The 18,958-nt window shown below is 45.2% G+C and overlaps 1 protein-coding gene across 14 annotated transcripts in view; it reads right to left on the minus strand.

The window, feature by feature from the left end:
- DENND2B (DENN domain containing 2B) overlaps window positions 1–18,958 on the minus strand; it is a 180,634-nt gene that overhangs the window by 52,436 nt on the left and 109,240 nt on the right. The window contains exon 1 of one of the 14 annotated variants that reach the window (XM_068556577.1): window positions 10,999–11,023. The exons of the other annotated variants lie outside the window; for them this stretch is intronic. The gene's annotated coding sequence lies outside the window, so the exon portion shown is untranslated. Of the gene's footprint in view, window positions 1–10,998; window positions 11,024–18,958 lie in introns of those variants that run through there. 14 annotated transcript variants of the gene reach the window in all.

Here is an 18,958-nt window from a genome sequence, read left to right on the forward strand (position 1 = left end):
ACGATAAGCAGGCACAAGTCATGTGTGTGATACATAAGTGTACATTTGTGTATAATATGTATAGTGATAAGTGGTAGGAAGAAAACATGAAGCAAGGTAGAGGAAGAGTGAAGAAGATTTGTTTTTAAAATAGGATGTTCAGGGAAGAACACCCTGATAAAGTGACATCTGAGACAGAAACCACAGTTATGAGTTATCATATTTTTAACACCCATTAAAATAAAATTAATATACTTTAAGGTATTTAAGTATTTACAAAGTAAAAAATGTCTGCACATGTACCATATACAGTTAGCTAATATAGTAACATTATTTTATGCTAAAATAATAAAAGGAAGAAAAATATTAAAACTTAAGGGTACATCCAGACTGGAAATTGTCTCCTATTTGCAGATGGTATGATCCTCCATGTAGAAAATCATGACAATTCCACTAAAACACTCTTAAACTAACGTATAAAGTCAAGCAAGTTTGCAGGATACAAAGTAATATTTAAAAAATCAGTTTTCTTTCTATACACTAGCAATGAACAATCTGAAAATGAAATTTTTAAAAATTCCATTAATAATAGCAGCAAAAAGAATAAAATACTTAGGAATAAACTTAACAAAAGAAGTGCAAGACTTATGCACTGCAAGCTACAAAACATCACTGAAAGAAATTAAAGAAGACATAAATAAATAGAAAGGCATCCCATGTTCATGATCGGAAAACTCCAAGTTGTTAAGATGGCAATATTCCCCGAATTGATCTACAGACTGAACAGAATACTCATCAACTGCAGAAATTGACAAGCTGATCCTAAAATTTTGTGGTAGTACAAGGGACCCAGAGCAGTCAAAACCATCTTGAAAAAGAAGAATAAAGTTGGAGGACTCCCACTCACCAATTTCAAAGCATACTACAAAGCCATGGTAATCAAGACAGTGTGCACAGACGTAAGAACAGAAATAGAAATCAACAGAATAGAATTGAGAGTTGAGAAATAAACCCATACATTTATGGTCAACTGATTTTCAACAAGGATGCTAAGACAATTCAAGAGGGAAAGAAGAGTCTTTTTAACAATATTCAGACAACTGGACATTCATATACAAAAGAATAAAGTAGGACCCTTACCCTTATACTATACAAAAGAAAGTAAAAATGGATTATAGACCTAAATTTAAGAGTTAAAATGACAAAAGCGAAGCCTGGAATAATACAACATAGAGGTAAATCTTTGTAACACTGGATTAGGCAATAGTTTCTTAGATATGACACAAGCAACAAAAGAAAAAAGATATAAACTGTATTATACTAAATAAAAAACTTTTGTGCTGTAAAAAATACCACAAGAAAGTAAAAAGACTCCCATAGAATGGGAGAGTTATTTGCAAATCATGTATGTCTGCTAAGCAACTTGTATCTAGAATATATAAAGAACTCTTCCAACTCAATAATAAAAAGACACATAATCCAATTAAAAAGTAGACAAACAGAAACTAACACACCATTGTAAAGCAATTATACTCCAATAAAGATGTTAAAAAAAAAAAAGTAGACAAAGAATTTAAACAGACATTTCTCCAAAGATATAAAATTGGCTAAGAATCACATGAAACAATGTTCAACATCACTAGTCATTAGGGAAATACAAATCAAAACCACAGTGAGGTATTACTTCACACCACCAGGATGACTGTAATCAAAAAGATAAAAACAAGTGCTAGTGAGACTCTGGAGAAATGAAAACCTTCATTCACTGCTGGTGGAAATGTAAAATTGTGCAGCCACTTTGGAAAATAGTTTGGCAGTTCCTCAAAAAGGGATACATAGAGTTACCATAAGACCCAGCATGATTCACCCCTGGGTATACAGCCAAGAGAAATGAAAACATGTCCACACAAATACTCATACCAATGTTCATAATAGCCAAAAAGCGGAAACAACCCAAATGTCCATCAGTGGACGAATGCATTAACAAAGTGTGGTATATCCATAAAATGGAATATTATTCAGACATAAAAAGGACACATTCCACAACATGGATGAACTCTCATGCCATTTTTATGAAATGTACAGAATAGGCAAATCTGCAGAGACAGAAAATAAATTAATGGTTGCTTAGGGTTGAGTTGAGGGTAGGAGAATGGGGAGTGGCTGCAATGAGTATGGGGTTTCTTCTGGGGGAGTGAAAAAAAAGTTCTGAAATTAGATAAACAGTGGTGATGGTTGCATAACTGTGAATATATTTAAAAGATGAATTGTACACATAACATAAGTGAGTTTTATGGTATGTGAATTATATCTCAAATTTAGATTTAAAAAAAAACTTTAAAAAAATTTTAAGTGCCTTGGTGAATGGATGTGAGAGACAACAATAATTCACATTATTTCTAATGTGAATGTGCACTCTGTTCTGGGCCAACACCACCTTCACAACGCTGAACAGTTCAGGAACAATAGTTCTCTCACTCTGATCGGCATTCTCATCACATTGACCAAAATGAAGTATGTTTGGATGTGAAAGTTAAACATATTTATTTATGGCCACTAATGACCTTAATCCTGGAGGCCATCTTACTTATTATCTCGGTGCAGATAAGTGATTGGTTTCGATGATAAAAAATAAGCCAGACCCTAATTCTTGATATCATTTATAATTCTTTCCTAATTTCAACATGAAATGCACTCTCTCTAACTTCCTTACCTTTATGCGATCTCTCAAGGTTGTCGTTTTGGTGATGGTAGTGGTGAGTGAAGTGGGAGCTGGAAGGGAGGAAGCAGCCCGCAGGTACTAGCAATGGTGATAGCAATGAAACATCCCCCACGATGCTTTTAGAGAAAGAAAACAAACCCTGAGCCTCATTTTTATCCTTCGTGAAAAGCCTTCCCGGGCTTCCCTGGTGGCGCAGTGGTTGAGAATCCGTCTGCCAATGCAGGGGACACGGGTTCGAGCCCTGGTCCAGGAAGATCCCACATGCCACGGAGCAACTAAGCCCGTGCGCCACAGCTACTGAGCCTGCGCTCTAGAGCCCGCGAGCCCCAACTACTGAGCCAGCGTGCTGCAACTACTGAAGCCCGCGCGCCTGCAGCCTGTGCTCCACAACAAGAGAAGTCACCGCAGTGAGAAGCCCACGCATCACAATGAGGAGTAGCCCCAACTCGCCACACGCAGAGAAAAGACCCAATGCAGCCAAAAATAAAATAAATTTTAAAAAAACCAAAAACAAAAACAAAGAAAAGCCTTCCCTACCTATTGAGGAAAAAATCTTTACAAACTTAAGTATATATAGCATAATGTTAGTATGAGGAGAAGGAAGAAGGGGAGTCAATCCTGCCACCAGAGCAGCTGTGCACACCGGCTCTGGTGAGATATTCTTTACCTGCACCAGCCAAGGGCCAAGTTAAGTGCTTGGTGTATGGCTGTGTGTGTTAAACAGAAAGAAGGGAAAGGAGAGGCAGCCTCTGGAAGCTTTCCCAGGCCAGTTATCAGGGTCCTCAGGGAGCACAGTGCTACAAGGAATCAACTTGCTAAGCATCAGCTTTCAACTGTGCCCATGGTAACAACGGTCACAATAATCATCAGAACCCATCATAACAACACTGGACATGCTCTACCAGCTCCAGGGCAGGCCCTCAGGGAAAGGACAGAAGATTTGTGGAAAGACCAGAAACTGAAATATATTAAAAGAACATGATGAAAAATATATTCTTTCCTTCCCTGAATTTCTGATCTAAAATGCTCTGAAATGCAATCATATACTTGAATATGAGAACACAGAGCCAACTTAGTCAGAAGGAAAAATGTAGATAGCTGTGATATTTGCTTGGGCCAAGAAGAAAAATCCTGTGAAGATGCAACCAAGAGAGGAGTGGGTCAAAACTACCAGGGTCAAAACTACCGGGCCCACGGCATTGACCCTTGGTCACACTTCTGCAAGAACACAGCTGCTATTCTCAGCCGCGGCCCAGGAGTTGAGGCATCTTGGGCAGCCACTGCTGAGAACCCCAGGAGAGCCTACTAAGTCAGAGATGCTTACTCATCGTGCTCTCTCCCACCTGCTCTCTCTAGCCAGGTCTACCAGGTTCAGGGAATAATCCAGCGGCCTGAGGAACTAAGGACCAGGCTGACCCATAACACCTGAAGCACAGACTTGAGCACTCTGCGTGGCAGGCTTCCTGGGGGACACTGCTTCTCCCAAGGCCCTAAGAGCCACCCGCAGGCTCCCATCTGTGCTTTCAGCCTGATTCCTTGGCTAGTCTGGCTGCAAAGAGAGAGACACTCCCAAGCAAAAGAAACACCCACTGGGAATAGAGCAGAGAAGCCAAGGGGATGAGAGGTGTTTTGCTAGCACCCAGGCCCATCAACGGCAAAAACTACGTGTTTGGAAAATGAAATTGTTCAATTAGCATCTACCACCGATCACGAATTGCTCAAAACCCCAGCTCTGACAAATTACAGACAACTATCTGAAGAGTTACAACCCAGAGAAACGAACATAATAAGGTACCACTAGAACTTCTCTACAAACCCTGCATCGAGACAGAGACCACAGTCCCAGGTTCTCGAGGTGCAGAGGGAAGAACACCCAACCTGGAGTCAGCCCAACCCTGCCTCTAGCAACTGCTGGCCAAGGGTCATTGTACACGTGAGTTTTGAGGACTCAACGTTCTCACTATAAGAGCAATAATAATAACATGACCTACCTCACGTGATTGTTATTTTGGCACACTGAAGCTTAATAAATCATTTTTCTTCCAGATCATGCTTCTCTACGTATTTGGAAGGCACTCTCTCCATTCCCAAGCTAGATTCATTTTTCAGACTCCCCGGCACTGCCATCCAATCCATTTACTCTACGCTAGGCACTGTGCAAGGTACTAGGATATGAAAATGGACAGATACAGTCCCTGCCCTGGAAAAGCTAACTGTAAAGGGAGAAAAGTGAAGGAAAAAGTGGACTCCACGAAGGCCTTACAGAGAGGTGACATTTGAAAGTAAGCCTTCGCCTATTTGTTACCCATGGTAAGAGGACTTAAGAAGAAAAAAAAAAAAAAGCAAAGGCGCATTTATTATCAAAGGTGCTGCTAGATTCTTTATAAAATTATAATAGCTAGAGTTATAAGCATTTTAAAGGATTAAATCATTTAATCCTTGTGACAACCCTACGAAGTGGGTACTATCATTATTTACATGTTACCAAGGAAACCAAGGTACAGAGCAGTTAAATCGCTTGTCCCAAGTCACACAGCTAGAAAGTGGCAAGGCAGGAATTGGAGCCCAGGTGGCCTGCACCAGCACCGCCATGGCTCTGAGTCAGCACTCTGCATGGCCTCCAATCATCTTCCATTTCAGCTCTCACCATCCCATGACAGAGTGATAATACAGGCCCAATTTTCCAATCAGGAAATTGAGATTCAGAGAGATTAAAAGATTGGCCCAAGATCACTCACCTACTGAAGGAATAGGGCAGAACTGTGGACTCAGCTCTGACTCCACTGTCCACTTACTTTTCTTAACATTGATAGGGGTGCTTGTTAAAAATGCAGAGTCCCAGGTCCCACCTCGCCCTCTTGAACGGAGCCTAGGAATCTGTATGTTCAGTAAGCACTTCAGGCTAGTCTTACACGCCTGTAAGTGTGAAAACTTGAGTCCCACAACGTGCTGAGGACTTGTAAAGGTATGAAGGGTCACTACTTACCATCCTCCCAAGAGTCTGCCCAGCTGTGGGCAAATACAAGATGGACACTCGGTCCCCTTCCTCTTCCCACGCCCCCAGCTTCTTCCACCTGCACAGAACCACCGACCCTCGACAAAGGAGCAGGCACGTCACAGGATCCAGTGGAAGCATTATCAATGTCTGCTCTAAACAGTTCCCTCAGTCTTTGCTGTACTCTGAGTTCTTGTATCTCAAAACAGCTTTTCCTGCCACCCACGCCTGGTAGCTAACAACCGCTTTCCTCACTTTCCCCTCACTTCCAAACTCCTGGGAAAAAAGAGTTTACACCCGAAGACATTAACTGGTGGTTTGCAAGAGCAAAAATATGTTCCATTGGGTTTTCCCTTTATTTTTTAAAAAAAGTTGAATTAGTTATCAAACGTTTTAAAAATTGGGTGAGTATAAATGAAATGCAAATAAAAATTCAGATTCTGGCTTCTCTTGAAAAATTAGAAAACCTGCCATCACCGTCTGCATTTCTATATGGCAGCAGTTGGCAGTCCAGTTAGATGTAGCAAGCGCTCCCCAATTTACCACTGTCCCTCCCCACCCAACGCCTACAGGTGGCCAGCTTTGCTCAGCTCTGTGACCTGGCTCTCCCAGTCAGCAGGAGAGTGCTGCATCCCACGTCCCAGCAGGGAAGGGGTAGGGGGCACTGCACTGGGAGCAGCTGCACAAAGCCTCCTGGAGGGCTGGGCTTGAGCAGTGCAGGGAGGAGCCTACTCTGGCTGCTTGAAACCCTCCATCTATTCCCCTCACTGCCACTGGAGGAAAGACCCTCTGGAAGGCTCCCTGCTGTCACTCAGGCCAGCCTGCATCTTGCAGTTATCTCTCCAGCTCCCTTAGTGCTCCCTTTCCCTACAATCCAGTCTCATCACCCAATCCACAGATGCTCTGCCCAAGGTCTGAGAAGGGATCCCTCAGAGGTCAGTCTCTGAAGGGAGCTCCTTCTGAGGGGTGCCCAGCCTCTAAGAATGAACCTTCCTATCCCAGAGCAAAAAACTGTTTCCCCTCGTTAAGTGACATTTCTAAATGTCTGTGTGGTACTTTTCCACAGGCCTAATTTCGGACATGACAGTATGCCTCGCCCCTGAGAAGGAGACATTTCAGCCCTGAGAGCGCTGAAGAACAGATGCAAGTGTTTGGAGGGAAGCCTCCCGTTCTGCTGGGGTTAAGGTCGCCACTGAGAGGAGACACAAACACTGCCCAGCACCCTGCTTGTCTAGTCTAGGTAAGAAGTCAGGACGCCCCCACAAAGGAAACCTCTAAAGCACATGAGAATTTCTGCCGACGTCGACATTCCACTAATCTCTTAAGCAATCTCTGGTGTGGAAGTAATAGCTTAGGAAGCAGCCCAGAGGGAAGGAGAAGGTGAGAAAGGGAACGGAGCTCTGTGTGCCCCGAGAACCTGGCTTCAGCCCAGTCCGGCTCTGCACAGCTGTGGTCTGACTGCCCTGGAGTCAACCTGCTACTCACCCTGCCCAGGGAACACCTACCTGACCGCCCTCACCCCCTCACTGACTCCCTCCTACTGCCCTTGGTCATCTAGGCCCTGCGGCAGGCCGAGCAGAAAAGGATCAGACTGGCAGCTCCCCCAGAGGAGGGCCTACGTCTCTCATTTCTTCCTCCAAGAGTCTCGGCAACCAGCACTGGCACCGCAAGTTTCAGGGAGGGTCATCATTAGACAGAGTTCCTTTTAAGTACCCAAACCAGAGTTCTCGAAAGCGGGAGCATTTGATTCTCCCTTTCTCTCCTGCAGGTGTCCTTGGACTGGGCCGAGGCGGGAGGCGCCTCATTTACCTTTCATAGCTCTGCCTGGACTGACAGCTCAGGCTCTGCTGTAGTGGCTCACCTGCACAGCCTTCCTAGGAAATTCAGCCATCCCACAGGTCCCCTGACATCCTGGCCCCCTCTGTCCCCATGCAGCTGAGAAAGCTGTAGGGCAGTGCTAGCGAGTTCTTCTCCATGTTTTGAACAATCCTCAGTACTTGGCAGAGAGTTCTGCACATAAAAGACAGGCAAATAAATGTTAACTGATTTGCTAACTGATGGCAAAAGAGGGTCCCCAAGGAGTCAAAGGCCAGGAAGAGAAAGGGCCCTAGAATTCTAGCACTGGCCATATCTTTTAAGGTGCACTCCTTCGCTCCCCAAAGTCATGGCTGCAGTAAAACCAATGAAACGGAGGTTTCCAGCTATAGCTGCCACCCAGTTGGACTGTCACCAGCAGGCCTTTTCCTCCCAGCCCTCAGCCAACCCTGTCTACCTCAGGAGTTTCAATCTCCTCACAAGTGCCCCTATTATCTTCCAGGGCCCTCCTGCAGTAACAGTTCTCATCCAACACACCCATGAGGAAAGGCTGCTCCTGGGAAACCTGCCTTCATCTCGGTCACGCTGGCTTTCTCCTCCCCCACCCCTCTTTTCCCCCCTTCCTTTCCTGACTCATTTCTCACTGGTTATCTGCCCACAACCTTGTCTTTGGCTCTGTTGTGCCTAAAATCAAGGGGTTACAAGGGTAAGGGGAGAAAATGGGCTCAGAGGTTGGGTGGGTGGGTATCAAAAACTGTAGAAAGGGAGCCAGGAAGGTTTTTCTCAAGTCTGTCCCCTAATTCCCTCCAAAGTGCCAGACCCCTTTTCTCCGTCGGCACTTCTACATACCTGGTACCTTGGATCTTTTCCATTCCAGCCCCAAGCTCTGGGGCTCTAGGTCCAGAAAGCCCTTTGAGCAAAAATGTTGAGGGGATTATGAGCCTGGTCAAGTGGAGAGGAACCAAGATTTGTTTTGCTGGGAGATCAGAAGAATTGCTGGATCCCTATGAGGCTGAAATCTGCCTCAACCAGTCACAAAAAAGATGACTTTTGTTGTTGTTGTTGTTAACAACCAGAAAAAAATTAAGCTCTCTTTCCATCTCCTGACTGTCCACTTATCACTCCCACATCCTCTTTCCCAACTCTCCTCCCCAAAGAGGCCTTTAAGTTTGGGTTTTCAACCTCAACCATTTTCAATCCCTTTTCCTGCCAGATGGTCCTTCTCCAGTTCAGTACAGATTCTGTGGAGGTTTGAAGTTGGGTTTAAATGTTTCCTGAAAGCCCAAAATGGGGTGAGGGCTTGTTAGGCAATTCCAGGCCAAAGGAAATCTGGTTGCTTCCAAGACAGTTTTAAAAACCTAGACATGGCTCTTTCTGCCAGTCTGGAAACTCAGCCTCTCAGCGAGCGGCTTAACCCAGCTCTGCCAGGACGATGGAGCCCACTCTGTCCATAGAATGGAGGCCTGCCCCACAAAGAGCCCTGCCCGCTTTCACCCTTGGCAAGAAGAACCTGGTGGGTCCTGTAAACATGATGATGATTCCAAGGCCACAGACCTATCTCACACCAGTGCCTTCCCTCTGCCAGTCACAGCAGACTAATTGCCATTTCCTGCACATGCCAGGAATGTTCATGCCTCCAAGCTTTTATTCAACCAATTCCTTCCATCATGAAGTCCTCCACCACCATTCTTTCCAGTTCAGATGTTGACTTCTTTCTGAAGCCTTTCCTGACCCTAAATCTTGACCTCATTCTCACCCTTCCCATGCTCTCCAGCCTAGCTGAACTCAGCCTGACTGATGGCAAGATGCCTGCCCTGATCCAGAAAAACACACCACCCACAAGCCAACTTTCTCAGAAGAGGACTAGGAAATAGTAAGGGCTAAAGGGACTGGGCAAGTCTCAATACCTCCGTTTCCCTATCTGTAGTATAGGAAGAATAGTCTACCTCTATAATGAGAACTTGAAGACCAATGAGAAGCCATGTATAAAAAACAGAGGATACTCAGAACCAAGAGGGAACATACTTGAAGTCTCTGGCTTTCCCCCAACTCTCAGCCTCAGGACCTCTTCTCTTGTCCTCACTCTCTTAGCTCTTACTCTGTTTCCTATTTCACTGAGAAAATAGAAACAATCAGAACAGACCCTCAATAAGCTACCACCATCACATTTACCCACCACCAGCAACAGGGCAGATCTTGTCACTACTCTGCTCAAAACCCTAACATGGATCCCAATCACTAAAAGTAAGAGCCAAAATCTTCACAATGACCTACAAGGTCTTCATCATTTAGGTCTCTATGATATCTCTGACCTCATTTCAACTACTCTTTCCCTTTACGTTTTCCCCACCAGCCACACTATCTCCTTATTATTTCCTCAAATACACCAGGCACATTCCAACTCCGGGCCTCCACACCTGCTGTCCGCTGTCACTAGAACATACCCCCCCAAGAGAGCCTGCTCCCTCATCTCCCAGGTCTTTGGTCAGACATCATCTTCTTAGTGAGGCCTTCCCTGGATCACACTAAAATTTAGTGTTAAGAAATTACTATTAGGGACTTCCCTCGTGGCGCAGTGGTTAAGAATCCGCCTTCCAACGCGGGGGATGCAGGTTCGATCCCTGGTCAGGGAACTAAGATCCCACATGCCGCGGGGCAGCTAAGCCCATGCGCCACAACTACTGAGCTTGCGCTCCTCAACTAGAGAGACCACGTACCGCAAAACTACAGAGCCCACGCACTCTGGAACCCGCGTGCCACAACTAGAGGGAGAAAACCCGCATGCCACAACTAGAGAGAAGCCTGCACACCACAACAAAAGAGCCCGCATGCCTCAACGAAGACCCCGCGTGCCACAACTGAGACCCAACGCAGCCAAAAATAAATTAAATAAATAAATGAATAATAAATAAGTCTTCAAAAAAAGAAAAAAGAAATTTTTTTTTAACGAAAAAACATTTGCCACCATCTCAGAGTGGCTCTACCTGGACAGAGTGAGCAGGCTGGGGCTCCACTGTCCAGGCCCATCTTCCAAGCCCACCAGCCTTCCCAGTTCAGAGTCTGACCTACCCTCAGCAAGCAGACCCACTCAGAAAATTGAAAAGTGGGCCACGTCCTATGAACACCCAAAAGATTCAGGGCAGGGGTGGCTTCAGCCCCAGAACAACTGAAGTCGCTCTCTGCAAAGATTACAATGATTTTCCTATTATAAAATGCAAAGATCCTTTCTCCGGGGCTTAATGAATTAGAGGACCTTCCTTTCCTCCTGTCTACTGTTTGGGACACTGCTGATCAGCCCTCTCTGAAGCACTGTAATGTAGTTAACTCTCAATCTGGAGTACACTCTCTGGGGGTAGCATTTTACCATCTGCCTGGAGGATCCTTATGCTCATCAAAAGAGGGCACAGGTTAAGAAAGGTTGGGGGAATACTGTCAGAGAAGGAGAGAGAGACAGGTGTGGCACTAAGACTTTTATTTGTTTACTTACTTGAAGCCTCTGAGGGCATCTTCCCAGCCAGGCCCCCATGCTACTGTGCTATACTCTCTGGTCCTTGCCCTTGAGCAGCTCCCCATCCTGCCTGAGACAGACAAATAAAGAAAAGATTCTGGCACACTGTAACAAGAGCTGTGAAAGATGTATGAACACAGAGCTCTGAGAGCAAGGAGAAAAGACACCTAATCAGGTGGACAGGATGGATGTAGGGGAGGGCTTCTGGAGGAGACAAGAAGTGACACTGGGCTGAGTCTTGCAGGACTTGTGGAAGATACAGAAGGCATTAGAAGAACACTGCTGCAAGCAGAAGAAAAACCATGAACAAAAGCCAAGGAGATCTTAGAGCAAGAACAGGACACAAAAAGCAATAACCATAATGGAAAACATTGATAAAGCAGACTACACTAAATAAGAACTCTGTTCATTAAAAAATGCCACTTAGGCAGTGAAAAAAGACAGTGAAAAACAGGTTACAGAACTCAGCAGATTAGGAACATTAGATACACAGAGGAAACTTATCAAGAAGTAGAGCAACCGCAGATCTTGGCCAGATCATTAGGGCTGAATTTCCCTTTGGATAAAAGTCTCAGTTTTGGAAGGGAGTAGAAGAAAGTGCACATATTCAGCCAGGCTCTGCTGGTTCTAAGTATGCATTTATCTCATTTAATCTAGCTGCCATTATCTCTATTTTATGGATGAAGAAACTGAGGCTCGGACGTCCCTGGTGGCACAATGGTTAAGAATCCACCTGCCAATGCAGGGGACACAGGTTTGAGCCCTGGTCCGGGAAGATCCCACATTCCGCGGAGCAACTAAGCCCGTGCACGACAACTACTGAGCCTGCGCTCTGGAGCCCACTAGCCATAACTACTGAGCCCGCGTGCCACAACTACTGAAGCCCACGCACCTAAAGCCCGTACTCCGCAACAAGAGAAGCCACCGCAATGAGAAGCCTGCTCACCGCAACAAAGAGTAGCCCCCGCTCGCCGCAACTAGAGAAAAGCCCGCGCGCAACAACGAAGACCCAGTGCGGCCAAAAATTAATTAATTGATTTTAAAAAGAAGAAGGAAACTGAGGCTCAGGCTAAGTAATTTGCTCAGGGTTTCATAGCAAGTGGCAGACCCCAGAGTCTAGAGAGGTTGGCACTGAGCTCTCTAATTGACACCAGAGCACATAAGTCCTCTGGTCTCTGTCATATCTTGTGACAGGAAGTCATCCTCCAACCCAAGTGCACCCCTGCAGCCCAGCTCTGTCTGTAAAGAGTTAGAAACGGATATTGGCAGTAGTCTCATGCCTGGCCCCCAAATGCTTGGTGTTAAAATCCCATTTTTCTTTAAGCCATCTAGTTCAGAGGGCCCTGAATCAATTAAAAATAAACGTAAGAGATGTTCCACTCTTGCTGTTCTTCAAGCCTTTTCTCCTTATCATTCTTCCCCACCTAGGGGACCCTGGTCAAAGAAAGGCCTTCCCCTAACAATGCAGTCCAGCTGGAGCTGAGACTGAAGATAAGGGGCATCTGTCTGTCCATCTATCCAACTTCTTTAAGGGTTATGATGGGGACAGAATTTGCCTTTTTCCTCCTTTAAATAAAGCAAGTGTTACTTGGCTTCTGTGGTTCTCAAACTGTGTGCTGAGGTGCCCTAGAGCACCGCAGTGAACTCACAGGCATGCCGCAAGATATATATTTTTTTAATTAATTTATTTTTTTATTGGGGTATAGTTGTTTTACAAGTTGTGTTAGAAGATATTTTAAATTTTTGAGGGAAACAAGAGCAATATCCAACATTTGTTTGGACACCCCGTGAGTCCACAGTTTTAACATTAGATTGCACTACATTCTTTTCGATGATGTCATTTCTTTGTGAAGCTGGGTTTTCAGCAGCTGCTGTGATTAAAAAGCAATAACCGTGTGAAAAGCAATGTGGAACAGGAAATGGGGATGGCAGTATTCAATCTGATTCCAAGATGTGAGATGTTGTGCAGTGCCCAGTACATCCCATAAGTTAGTAACTGTGGTTATTTAAGAATGAAATAAAAAATGTTTGTAATTGAAATTGATGTACAATATTATGTTAGTTTCAGGTGTACTACATAGTGATTTGATATTTGCATACATTATGAAATGATCACCATGATAAGGCTAGCAACCACCCGTCCCTATACAAAGTTATTACAATATTATTGACCATATTCCTTATGCTGAATATTACATCCTCGTGACTTATTTAGTATATAACTAGAGGTTTATACCTCTTAATCCCCTTCACCTATTTCAACCATTCCCCCAACCTTCCTCTAAAAATATTTTTCCTTTCAATTTATATACATATATTTTTCAAATGGCTACTCAGTTACCAGGATATAAGCACTTACTAAATTGTTTACACCTAAACACTTAATAAATAAAAATAAGGTATTTCTTTTGGCCTCTGGGCACTGTGAAAAATTACTAAAACACGAAAGGCCCACGAACTGAGAAAGTTTGGGAACCTCTGGTAGCAGGTGTTTTTTTAAGTCTCTGTGTCAAGGAGTCGAGGAGGAGCTCCCAGGGCAGGCCCAACCCTGCCCCAGAAGCAGGCAGGCAGCTAGCACTCAGGCCTATGGACGGCACACTCAGGCTTTCACTGCAGCTGACAGAAGAGCTGCCCCTCTGCCTGAAGAGAAGAGGCTGCACACTAGCTCCCTGTCAGCCCAGAGGCTGTGCACATCTGCCTCAGCTGTACCCCAGGCTCCCGGGCTCCCCTCTGAACTCCCTCCCTGAAAAGCTCTATTCAGCATGGACCTCATGAATAAAACCCAAGCCAGCCCAGAAGCCAGCAGGGGACTTCCACACACACTCAGACTTGGGCAAAGTCCACAAACCAAACCATTAATCCACTGAGGGAGGGAGGGATGGGAATCTGGGAGAGGGCTTCCACTGACAGCCCATCCACTAAAAGGCCAACTGGGTTTTTTGGGTGAAGATTTACATGAAAATAACGCCATTGTTCCCCAGGGGTTTCTGGCCTGATATACTCCCTCCCTCCATTCTTCCCTGAAGTCATAATCCTCTGTTGGTGACATCACAGCTGTTGATACAATAGCCAACTGTTGTGATGTCACAAGACTCAACTTTTGTCATTTTCAGTGGGGAGTGGAGTTAGAGAATGTGACAAAGGGCTGGAATTGAATAAGGTTATAGAACTGGAATTTGCTTTTTCATGCTAATTTCCCTGGTAACGAAGGGCAGTGACTCAGAGAATGAAAGGCAAGCAAGCCACTGGCAGCAAGGCTGTGTGTAGATTCATCTACACCAAGGGGAGAGGGATGGGGTAAGGGGGGCTAGGGCAGAAAGGAGACAAAAGTTTTCAATTCCAGGATTAGCCAAACATGAAGATGTTCTCAGTCTGGCCAAGTTCAGGACTTTCTCTTTCCATTATCCATCATCTGAGCCCAGGGTAAGCAGAGAAAAGCTGAACTGCAGGAAAGGCTCCAGGCTGGAACGTTCCCTGGAAATTAATGTTTGGGATACTGCATTGGGTTCTGGACTCTACACTGTCCAAGGGATAGGCTGTGTTTGGACTGCATCCTGAGGACAGTGACCAGCATGGAGAGGGCACTCAGAGGCATGTCACAGGAGAAATGACTAAAGGAACTGAGAGTGTTTACCCTGGAGAAGAGAAGGCTGTGGATGGGGGAGGCTGATAATTGCCTTGAGAATTCTGAAAGGCTCTCATGTGAAGAAGAGACTACATATGCTATTTACGGTCCCCCAAAGAGACCTCAGACAATGAGAAGATCCAGAATGGCCAATATGAGAGAGAACTTTTTATTCTTAAATTCCAGTTAGAGACTATAAGTTTTTTTTAATTCCTAACTTCTTACTTACAGACGAGGCTCTTTGAGGACAAGGACTGTCTTGGTCACTTTAGTGTATACCCCAGAATTTAGAATAAGTGGCACATAGTAAGAGCTTATTAATATTTGTGAAATAAATGAACAAATGAAGCAAGGACAATGGTCTGCTGAAGTTGGTGCTTACTCATTCAATAAGTAGTTTTGAATCCCTACCACATGCCACTCACTCAGTTAAGATGCTGGGGATACGAGGGTGAAAGAAGCGGATAAGGTTAGTCTTCCCCCTCCCCCTGCTTTGTAGATTAGCACAGATGGCATGTAAGGTCCCTTCCAATACTGAGACTCCTTGATTTTTAGAGATGACTAAAATATTTTAAACTGAGAGGGAAGAGGACCCCAAAGGCCATAGATAAACCCTACCTACCACCGCTGCTATTATTCACAAGCCTGGAAATCTAGACCAAGCTAAGGTTGCCTTCTCGGCTGGGGAGGGGCCTGATGCTGAGACAGCCCTGTGCTGGGCCAGACCAGACCAACCAGACTGGGCATTTTATCAAAGCCTCCCAAGCACCCTAGACAAGACAGAGTAGGCTCTCATGTGAACCTGGGCTCCCTCAGCCCAGCAATGAGTAAGTATGGTCCAGTTAGGTAATATGAGGTATTTCAGATACCCTCACTTCTCTAGGGAACTTAAAATTTCCCCATCAGCCTCAGGGCAATTATCCTGCTAGGGGCCATCTGAATGACAACATAGTCACTACAGAACAATTTTCAAGGAGATAATTCCAAGATTTTCTAGGCTGTGCTAGGGATACAGGCTTGGTTCCAACTTCTGAGGGCATGAGAGTACAACTAAAGGTAACGAGACAGATGATTTAACAATAACGATAGACAATATACCAGAGACACAATACACACAGACATTATCCTCTTCAGGGTAGTCCTTAGAGGCCTGAATGTTTATTCCAATACATTCTCAAAACATTCTTGAAATTCCTGTTTGGAAATTGCCCTCAGAGACTTTGGAACATTATCTGAATTTTCTCTGAAGGAAAATCTGCATCCTTCAAGGGTGCTAACTCATTCAGAGCCATGTGGCAAAAAGGGTGCAAACGAGAGAAAAGCATCTTGGGTCAGAATAAGCAGTATCTGTCAAGTATACTGTGGAGCATACTGTATACTGATATCAAAGGGGATGCATACTGACACTGTCCCAAATCTCTACTTTTTAGAGTACAGCTGTATGAGTTCACAGAGCTCTCTGAGTATCTAATAAACCCCAAGAACAACCACAGAAAATTTCTAAGAACATAAACTTCTGTCTACCCTTTGAGGATGTTCACAAGCTCCCAAAGTTCCTCCACAGACTCATTGTAAGAATCCTTGTCCTAACCCATTTTACCTGCCCCATAAGTGCACAGGTAATTCTGAATGGAGGCCTACAGAGCTCAGCAGGTATGCCAACGTTGGGCACTGAGAGAGTGGCAACAAGGCACCCTGCTTCCGTGAGTCCTTGCACCATTGTTTCAAACCTGGATGTCAGCAATTTACAAACTACTACACATCACAGGCCTTCAGGAGTGTTAGGAATAGTTAAATCCAAAAATATCAGACTTACAAATGCCAAAGATCCTGAGACTCAAATGTGACATTTTCTAACGTGGTTTGTAAACTGGCGCTGAAGACAATTCCCAAAGAGGAATCAAATCTACCTATGGTAACCACAGGTGTTTAGCCGTGTAAGTGCACATATGAAGAGCAAGCTATGGTCACAGCATGTATTTTCTCCCCCTTCTCTAAGTCCCCAGTCTCCCTGTGTGAAGCACAGGGAAGATGTCTCCTGCCTTCTTCTGAGCCAGCCAGCATGCCCACCAAGCAGCTCCCGACATACTAAAAGCCACCCAAGTCACATCTGGCTCATGCCATTGCTCTCTGTAATGAGGTATGACATGTATCTAAAGCTCTTGTATATTTTCACATTTGTAGCCTACAATTAGGCATTTCTGAGGGATGTAGCTAACTACAGTTCTGTTCAGTGACCTATAATTATTCACACAGGCATCACGGCCAACCCAGGCAACTATCAGGCTGAAGGAAGGCACTCTGAGCTCAGACCTCATGGAAGAGGCTGCTCAGCTCTAAGGAGCCCCAGAGAACACTGGTTAGTGACGGGCCTCAGGGGGCCACATTGCTCTTCCTTGGCTATACACAGAGACACTGCCCTCTCTGTCCCCTGCACCAGTCTTCCTCATCGACCGCCTGGCTCAGCACAGCTCAACCCCAAGCCCAAGGGATGGCACCTTGGTGGGCCCAGTGCCCACAGAAATGGACCGCTTTGCCGGACACAATCTCCGTTACCAAGGCAATAGCAATTTAAAGCAATTTCTCAAACTCCCTACAAATCTCTCACCTGAGGAAAAACGGGTCACACCCACCAGGCCACAGAATCCTGCAGTCCACTGCTGTGCAGCTGGGCTGTGGCAGCTGACATGGGCCACCTCTCTGAGCCAAACTCCCTGCCACCAGTTGCAGTGGCCTCACTGCTCCCAAGAGCCCAAAAGAATAATTCTCCCCCTTGCAAACGCCCACCACCATTCTTCCCCACTGCTTCCCTGGCTAGAAGGGAAGGCCTGGTTAGCCCTCAAGATCTGTCTCTAGTGATATTTCATATATATATTTAGCTCCATTAAGAACTGGTTTCTTGATTCTTTAATGGAAGCTCAAATCCCGATTCTAAATATAACCAAAGATACTGCCACTAGCCAGCCCAGTGCGCTGTGAAGTACGACTATGGCCCACACTCAGAGCGGCATGCACATTAAGTATGAGCCCAATAGCTCAACCACAATTCCTATGCAAGTTACCCTCTTCCCCAACGCTGGCTCCAAGTCCTTTAGCGTGCTTTATACTTTTCAAAAATACTTTCACATGCCACCTCATTTGAGTCTGCCAAACAAACCCCAGAGGTTAAATGCAATAGGTATTTTCTCTCCTTTTTACAAAGAAGACAGGCTCAGGGAGGCTGTCTTGCCCCAAGGTCACTCAGCTAGTAAGTGCAGAACCAGGTCTAGAACTACTTTGTAGCTGTGCGACCTCAGTTCTTCATATGTCAACAATTAATAGCGGCAAACTCATAGGGCTTACTGTAAGAATGAAAGGGCTGAAATACGAAAGGTGCTTGGAATGGTGTCTGGTCCACCGTGAGGACTACGTTATTACTGTTGCTGTAGTTGTTATTATTAAGAGTACTATTACCACCACCACCCAGAACCCCCAGTTCAAAATCTAAAGCTCTTTCCTCTCCCTCCTTCTGCAACTTTGCAAGGATTACTCAGGAGGCAGTTTCATCTAACCCTGAGTGAGTCCAGACCCAGTCCCTGCAATGTGCCTATGGAATCTGGAACTCACTGGGCCCTCTATCTTACCACTCCACAAACTTCTCCATGCTTTTGGGTGCATACGCATACACACATATACCTACCACCTTTCTGCAAATCTGACTCTCTAGTCTCCTGGCCTCTGATGTCACTTATGCCATGTTAGCCACCATTCTGTGGCTCACCCTACCTGCAGTACCCAACTTTTCATTCATTTGGTTCCTCCCTTCAATAATCAATAACGAGCACCCAACTCTCTCCCAAGCACTGAGGGGAATATACCTTGCCCTCCAAATACACCAAATGAAAAGTACAGGAAGAGTGGGGTGCACAAGGGGAGTGACAGCACAGAGGTGCCAGAAAATAACTCTGTCTGAGGGCAGCACAATAGATTTCAGAACAGCAATGCTTGAAATGAGTTTTAGAGAGTGACTAGAGTTTTCCGGGCAAAGGGAGAGAAGGACATTCAGAGCTAAGAGAACAGCATTTACACAGAGTTACAAGGCAGAATCATACAGAATTGATCATCTCACACTGCCACCATGGAGGGGCTGTATGTGTGTGCACTCGTGTGTGTGTGTGTGTGTGTGTTTGAGAGGGAGACAGAGAGAGAGAGGGAAACAGAAAAAGACACAGAAACAGAGACAGAGAGAGACAGAAAAAGCGAAGAGAGAAAAATTAGATGTAGGTGGGTGAGCCCATACTGCCTGGAGGTGGCAGGCAGCCGGGACAACAAACG

Source organism: Eschrichtius robustus, chromosome 11, assembly GCF_028021215.1.
Source record: "Eschrichtius robustus isolate mEscRob2 chromosome 11, mEscRob2.pri, whole genome shotgun sequence".
Lineage (NCBI taxonomy): Eukaryota > Metazoa > Chordata > Mammalia > Artiodactyla > Eschrichtiidae > Eschrichtius > Eschrichtius robustus.